Below are 8357 nucleotides of genomic sequence, written 5' to 3' on the forward strand. Positions count from 1 at the left end.
TAGTGTTGTAGTATAGTAGTATAGTAGTATAGTAGTATAGTAGTGTTGTAGTATAGTAGTATAGTAGTATAGTAGTATAGTAGTATTGTAGTGTTGTAGTATAGTAGTATTGTAGTATTGTAGTATTGTAGTATTAGTAGTACTAGTAGTATAGTAGTATAGTAGTATAGTAGTGTTGTAGTATAGTAGTATAGTAGTATTGTAGTATTGTAGTATAGTAGTGTTGTAGTGTTGTAGTATAGTAGTATAGTAGTATTGTAGTATAGTAGTGTTGTAGTGTTGTAGTATTGTAGTGTTGTAGTATAGTAGTATTGTAGTATAGTAGTGTTGTAGTGTTGTAGTATTGTAGTATAGTAGTATAGTAGTATTGTAGTATAGTAGTATTGTAGTATTGTAGTGTTGTAGTATAGTAGTATTGTAGTATAGTAGTATTGTAGTATAGTAGTATTGTAGTATAGTAGTATAGTAGTATTGTAGTATAGTAGTATAGTAGTATAGTAGTATAGTAGTATTGTAGTATAGTAATATAGTAGTATTGTAGTATAGTAGTATAGTAGTATAGTAGTATTGTAGTATAGTAGTATTGTAGTATAGTAGTATAGTAGTATTGTAGTATAGTAGTATTGTAGTATTGTAGTATAGTAGTATAGTAGTATTGTAGTATTGTAGTATAGTAGTATAGTAGTATAGTAGTATTGTAGTATAGTAGTATTGTAGTATAGTAGTATAGTAGTATAGTAGTATTGTAGTATAGTAGTATAGTAGTATTGTAGTATAGTAGTATAGTAGTATTGTAGTATTGTAGTATAGTAGTATAGTAGTATTGTAGTATAGTAGTATTGTAGTATAGTAGTATAGTAGTATAGTAGTATAGTAGTATTGTAGTATAGTAGTATAGTAGTATTGTAGTATAGTAGTATTGTAGTATAGTAGTATAGTAGTATTGTAGTATAGTAGTATTAGTAGTATAGTATAGCAGTATAGTAGTATAGTAGTATTGTAGTATAGTAGTATTAGTAGTATAGTAGTATTGTAGTATAGTAGTATAGTAGTATTGTAGTATAGTAGTGTTGTAGTGTTGTAGTATAGTAGTATAGTAGTATAGTAGTATTGTAGTATTGTAGTATAGTAGTATAGTAGTATTGTAGTATAGTAGTATTGTAGTATAGTAGTATTGTAGTATAGTAGTATAGTAGTATTGTAGTATAGTAGTATAGTAGTATTGTAGTATAGTAGTATAGTAGTATAGTAGTATAGTAGTATTGTAGTATAGTTGTATTGTAGTATAGTAGTATGTAGTATAGTAGTATTGTGGTATAGTAGTATAGTAGTATTGTAGTGTTGTAGTATTGTAGTATAGTAGTATAGTAGTATTGTAGTATAGTAGTATAGTAGTATTGTAGTATTGTAGTATAGTAGTATAGTAGTGTTGTAGTGTTGTAGTATAGTAGTATAGTAGTATTGTAGTATAGTAGTATTGTAGTATAGTAGTATGTAGTGTTGTAGTGTTGTAGTATAGTAGTATAGTAGTATAGTAGTACTAGTAGTATTGTAGTATAGTAGTATAGTAGTATTGTAGTGTTGTAGTATAGTAGTATTGTAGTATAGTAGTATTGTAGTATAGTAGTATAGTAGTATTGTAGTGTTGTAGTATAGTAGTATTGTAGTATTGTAGTGTTGTAGTATAGTAGTATAGTAGTATTGTAGTATTGTAGTATTAGTAGTATAGTAGTATTGTAGTATAGTAGTATAGTAGTATAGTAGTATTGTAGTGTTGTAGTATAGTAGTATTGTAGTATAGTAGTATAGTAGTATTGTAGTATAGTAGTATAGTAGTATAGTAGTATAGTAGTATTGTAGTGTTGTAGTGTTGTAGTATAGTAGTATAGTAGTGTTGTAGTGTTGTAGTATTGTAGTATAGTAGTATTGTAGTATAGTAGTATAGTAGTATTGTAGTGTTGTAGTATAGTAGTATTGTAGTATTGTAGTGTTGCAGTATAGTAGTATAGTAGTATAGTAGTATTGTAGTATTGTAGTATAGTAGTATAGTAGTGTTGTAGTATTGTAGTATAGTAGTATTGTAGTATAGTAGTATAGTAGTATTGTAGTATTGTAGTATAGTAGTATAGTAGTATTGTAGTATAGTAGTATAGTAGTATAGTAGTGTTGTAGTATAGTAGTATTGTAGTGTTGTAGTATAGTAGTATTGTAGTATTGTAGTATAGTAGTATAGTAGTATAGTAGTATAGTAGTGTTGTAGTATAGTAGTGTTGTAGTATTGTAGTATAGTAGTATTGTAGTGTTGTAGTATAGTAGTATTGTAGTATTGTAGTATAGTAGTATAGTAGTATTGTAGTATAGTAGTATAGTAGTGTTGTAGTGTTGTAGTATAGTAGTATTGTAGTATTGTAGTATAGTAGTATAGTAGTATTGTAGTATAGTGGTATAGTAGTATTGTAGTATAGTAGTATAGTAGTATAGTAGTGTTGTAGTATAGTAGTATTGTAGTGTTGTAGTATAGTAGTATTGTAGTATTGTAGTATTGTAGTATAGTAGTATAGTAGTATAGTAGTGTTGTAGTATAGTAGTGTTGTAGTATAGTAGTGTTGTAGTGTTGTAGTATTGTAGTATTGTAGTATAGTAGTATAGTAGTGTTGTAGTATTGTAGTGTTGTAGTATTAGTAGTATTGTAGTATTGTAGTATAGTAGTATAGTAGTATAGTAGTGTTGTAGTATAGTAGTATTGTAGTGTTGTAGTATAGTAGTATTGTAGTATTGTAGTATAGTAGTATAGTAGTATTGTAGTATAGTAGTATAGTAGTATAGTAGTGTTGTAGTATAGTAGTATTGTAGTATAGTAGTATTGTAGTATTGTAGTATAGTAGTATAGTAGTATAGTAGTGTTGTAGTATAGTAGTATTGTAGTGTTGTAGTATTAGTAGTATTGTAGTATTGTAGTATAGTAGTATAGTAGTATAGTAGTGTTGTAGTATAGTAGTATTGTAGTGTTGTAGTATAGTAGTATTGTAGTATTGTAGTATAGTAGTATAGTAGTATTGTAGTATAGTAGTATAGTAGTATAGTAGTATTGTAGTATTGTAGTATAGTAGTGTTGTAGTGTTGTAGTATTGTAGTATAGTAGTATAGTAGTATTGTAGTATAGTAGTATAGTAGTGTTGTAGTATAGTAGTGTTGTAGTATAGTAGTATTGTAGTGTTGTAGTATAGTAGTATTGTAGTGTTGTAGTATTAGTAGTATTGTAGTATTGTAGTATAGTAGTATAGTAGTATAGTAGTGTTGTAGTATAGTAGTATTGTAGTGTAGTATAGTAGTATTGTAGTATTGTAGTATAGTAGTATAGTAGTATAGTAGTATTGTAGTGTTGTAGTATAGTAGTATAGTAGTATAGTAGTATTAGTAGTACTAGTAGTATTGTAGTATAGTAGTATAGTAGTATTGTAGTGTTGTAGTATAGTAGTATTGTAGTATAGTAGTATTGTAGTATAGTAGTATAGTAGTATTGTAGTGTTGTAGTATAGTAGTATTGTAGTATTGTAGTGTTGTAGTATAGTAGTATAGTAGTATAGTAGTATTGTAGTATTGTAGTATTAGTAGTATAGTAGTATTGTAGTGTTGTAGTATAGTAGTATAGTAGTATAGTAGTATTGTAGTGTTGTAGTATAGTAGTATTGTAGTATTGTAGTATTGTAGTATAGTAGTATAGTAGTATAGTAGTATTATAGTATTGTAGTGTTGTAGTATAGTAGTATAGTAGTATAGTAGTATTGTAGTGTTGTAGTATAGTAGTATTGTAGTATAGTAGTATTGTAGTATAGTAGTATTGTAGTATAGTAGTATAGTAGTGTTGTAGTGTTGTAGTATAGTAGTATTGTAGTGTTGTAGTATAGTAGTATTGTAGTATTGTAGTATAGTAGTATAGTAGTATAGTAGTATTGTAGTATAGTAGTATAGTAGTATAGTAGTGTTGTAGTATAGTAGTATTGTAGTGTTGTAGTATAGTAGTATAGTAGTATTGTAGTATAGTAGTATAGTAGTATAGTAGTATTGTAGTATTGTAGTATAGTAGTGTTGTAGTGTTGTAGTATTCTAGTATAGTAGTATAGTAGTATTGTAGTATAGTAGTATAGTAGTATAGTAGTGTTGTAGTATAGTAGTGTTGTAGTATAGTAGTGTTGTAGTGTTGTAGTATAGTAGTATTGTAGTGTTGTAGTATTAGTAGTATTGTAGTATTGTAGTATAGTAGTATAGTAGTATAGTAGTGTTGTAGTATAGTAGTATTGTAGTGTTGTAGTATAGTAGTATTGTAGTATTGTAGTATAGTAGTATAGTAGTATTGTAGTATAGTAGTATTGTAGTGTTGTAGTATAGTAGTATTGTAGTATTGTAGTATAGTAGTATAGTAGTATTGTAGTATAGTAGTATAGTAGTATAGTAGTATTGTAGTATAGTAGTATAGTAGTATTGTAGTATTGTAGTATAGTAGTATAGTAGTATTGTAGTATAGTAGTATAGTAGTATTGTAGTGTTGTAGTATAGTAGTATTGTAGTATTGTAGTATAGTAGTATAGTAGTATAGTAGTATTGTAGTATAGTAGTATAGTAGTATTGTAGTATAGTAGTATAGTAGTATAGTAGTGTTGTAGTATATTAGTGTTGTAGTGTTGTAGTATAGTAGTATTGTAGTATAGTAGTATAGTAGTATTGTAGTATTGTAGTATAGTAGTATAGTAGTATTGTAGTATAGTAGTATAGTAGTATTGTAGTATAGTAGTATTGTAGTATAGTAGTATAGTAGTATTGTAGTGTTGTAGTATAGTAGTATTGTAGTATTGTAGTATAGTAGTATAGTAGTATTGTAGTATAGTAGTATAGTAGTATTATAGTATAGTAGTATAGTAGTATTGTAGTATAGTAGTATAGTAGTATTGTAGTATTATAGTATAGTAGTATAGTAGTATTGTAGTGTTGTAGTACAGTAGTATTGTAGTATAGTAGTATTGTAGTATAGTAGTATAGTAGTATTGTAGTGTTGTAGTATAGTAGTATAGTAGTGTTGTAGTATAGTAGTATAGTAGTGTTGTAGTATAGTAGTATAGTAGTGTTGTAGTATAGTAGTATAGTAGTATAGTAGTATAGTAGTATTGTAGTATTGTAGTGTTGTAGTATAGTAGTATAGTAGTGTTGTAGTATAGTAGTACAGTAGTATAGTAGTATAGTAGTATAGTAGTATAGTAGTATTGTAGTGTTGTAGTATAGTAGTATAGTAGTATAGTAGTATTGTAGTGTTGTAGTATAGTAGTATAGTAGTATAGTAGTATTGTAGTATAGTAGTATTGTAGTATAGTAGTGTTGTAGTATTGTAGTATAGTAGTATTGTAGTGTTGTAGTATAGTAGTATAGTAGTATAGTAGTATAGTAGTATTGTAGTGTTGTAGTATAGTAGTATAGTAGTATAGTAGTATTGTAGTATAGTAGTATAGTAGTATTAGTAGTACTAGTAGTATTGTAGTATAGTAGTATAGTAGTATTGTAGTGTTGTAGTATAGTAGTATTGTAGTATAGTAGTATTGTAGTATAGTAGTATAGTAGTATTGTAGTGTTGTAGTATAGTAGTATTGTAGTATTGTAGTGTTGTAGTATAGTAGTATAGTAGTATAGTAGTATTGTAGTATTGTAGTATTAGTAGTATAGTAGTATTGTAGTGTTGTAGTATAGTAGTATAGTAGTATAGTAGTATTGTAGTGTTGTAGTATAGTAGTATTGTAGTATTGTAGTATTGTAGTATAGTAGTATAGTAGTATTGTAGTATTGTAGTTTAGTAGTATAGTAGTATTGTAGTGTTGTAGTATAGTAGTATAGTAGTATAGTAGTATAGTAGTATTGTAGTGTTGTAGTATAGTAGTATTGTAGTATAGTAGTATTGTAGTATAGTAGTATTGTAGTGTTGTAGTATTGTAGTGTTGTAGTATAGTAGTATTGTAGTATTGTAGTGTTGTAGTATAGTAGTATAGTAGTATAGTAGTATAGTAGTATTGTAGTATTGTAGTATTAGTAGTATAGTAGTGTTGTAGTATTGTAGTATAGTAGTATTGTAGTATAGTAGTATAGTAGTATTGTAGTATTGTAGTATAGTAGTATAGTAGTATTGTAGTATAGTAGTATAGTAGTATAGTAGTGTTGTAGTATAGTAGTATTGTAGTGTTGTAGTATAGTAGTATTGTAGTATTGTAGTATAGTAGTATAGTAGTATTGTAGTATAGTAGTATAGTAGTATAGTAGTGTTGTAGTATAGTAGTGTTGTAGTATTGTAGTATAGTAGTATTGTAGTGTTGTAGTATAGTAGTATTGTAGTATTGTAGTATAGTAGTATAGTAGTATTGTAATATAGTAGTATAGTAGTATTGTAGTGTTGTAGTATAGTAGTATTGTAGTATTGTAGTATAGTAGTATAGTAGTATTGTAGTATAGTAGTATAGTAGTATTGTAGTATTGTAGTATAGTAGTATAGTAGTATAGTAGTGTTGTAGTATAGTAGTATTGTAGTGTTGTAGTATAGTAGTATTGTAGTATTGTAGTATAGTAGTATAGTAGTATTGTAGTATAGTAGTATAGTAGTATAGTAGTGTTGTAGTATAGTAGTGTTGTAGTATAGTAGTGTTGTAGTGTTGTAGTATTGTAGTATTGTAGTATAGTAGTATAGTAGTATAGTAGTGTTGTAGTATAGTAGTATTGTAGTGTTGTAGTATTAGTAGTATTGTAGTATTGTAGTATAGTAGTATAGTAGTATAGTAGTGTTGTAGTATAGTAGTATTGTAGTGTTGTAGTATAGTAGTATTGTAGTATTGTAGTATAGTAGTATAGTAGTATAGTAGTATAGTAGTGTTGTAGTATAGTAGTGTTGTAGTATAGTAGTGTTGTAGTGTTGTAGTATAGTAGTATTGTAGTATTGTAGTATAGTAGTATAGTAGTGTTGTAGTATAGTAGTATTGTAGTGTTGTAGTATTAGTAGTATTGTAGTATTGTAGTATAGTAGTATAGTAGTATAGTAGTGTTGTAGTATAGTAGTATTGTAGTGTTGTAGTATAGTAGTATTGTAGTATTGTAGTATAGTAGTATAGTAGTATTGTAGTATAGTAGTATAGTAGTATAGTAGTATTGTAGTATTGTAGTATAGTAGTGTTGTAGTGTTGTAGTATTGTAGTATAGTAGTATAGTAGTATTGTAGTATAGTAGTATAGTAGTATAGTAGTGTTGTAGTATAGTAGTGTTGTAGTATAGTAGTATTGTAGTGTTGTAGTATAGTAGTATTGTAGTGTTGTAGTATTAGTAGTATTGTAGTATAGTAGTATAGTAGTGTTGTAGTATAGTAGTATTGTAGTGTTGTAGTATAGTAGTATTGTAGTATTGTAGTATAGTATTATAGTAGTATAGTAGTATTGTAGTATAGTAGTATAGTAGTATTGTAGTGTTGTAGTATAGTAGTATTGTAGTATTGTAGTTGTAGTATAGTAGTATAGTAGTGTTGTAGTATAGTAGTATAGGTAGTGTTGTAGTATAGTAGTATAGTAGTATAGTAGTATTGTAGTATAGTAGTATAGTAGTATTGTAGTATAGTAGTATAGTAGTATTGTAGTATTGTAGTATAGTAGTAAGTAGTATAGTAGTATTGTAGTATAGTAGTATAGTAGTATTGTAGTGTTGTAGTATAGTAGTATTGTAGTGTGTAGTGTGTTGTAGTATAGTAGTATTAGTAGTATAGTAGAATGTATGTAGTATAGTAGTATAGTAGTATTGTAGTATATGTAGTATAGTAGTATAGTAGTATTGTAGTATAGTAGTATGGTAGTATAGTAGTATATGTAGTATAGTAGTATTGTAGTATTTAGTAGTATAGTATTGTAGTATAGTAGTATAGTAGTATAGTAGTATAGTAGTATTGTAGTATAGTAGTATTGTAGTATAGTAGTATAGTAGTATAGTAGTATTGTAGTATAGTAGTATAGTAGTGTTGTAGTGTTGTAGTATAGTAGTATTGTAGTATTGTAGTATAGTAGTATTGTAGTATAGTAGTATAGTAGTATAGTAGTATAGTAGTAGTTGTAGTATAGTAGTATTGTAGTATAGTAGTATTGTACTAGTATTAGTAGTATAGTAGTATAGTAGTATAGTAGTATAGTAGTGTTGTAGTGTTGTAGTATAGTAGTATAGTAGTATTGTAGTAAGTAGTAGTATAGTAGTATTGTAGTGTTGTAGTATAGTAGTAGTGATTGTAGTGTATAGTAGTATAGTAGTATAGTGAGTAGTTGTAGTGTTGTAGTATAGTTAGTATTGTAGTG

The sequence above is a fragment of the Sebastes fasciatus genome, chromosome 2, assembly GCF_043250625.1.
Source record: "Sebastes fasciatus isolate fSebFas1 chromosome 2, fSebFas1.pri, whole genome shotgun sequence".
In the NCBI taxonomy this organism is placed as follows: Eukaryota; Metazoa; Chordata; class Actinopteri; order Perciformes; family Sebastidae; genus Sebastes; species Sebastes fasciatus.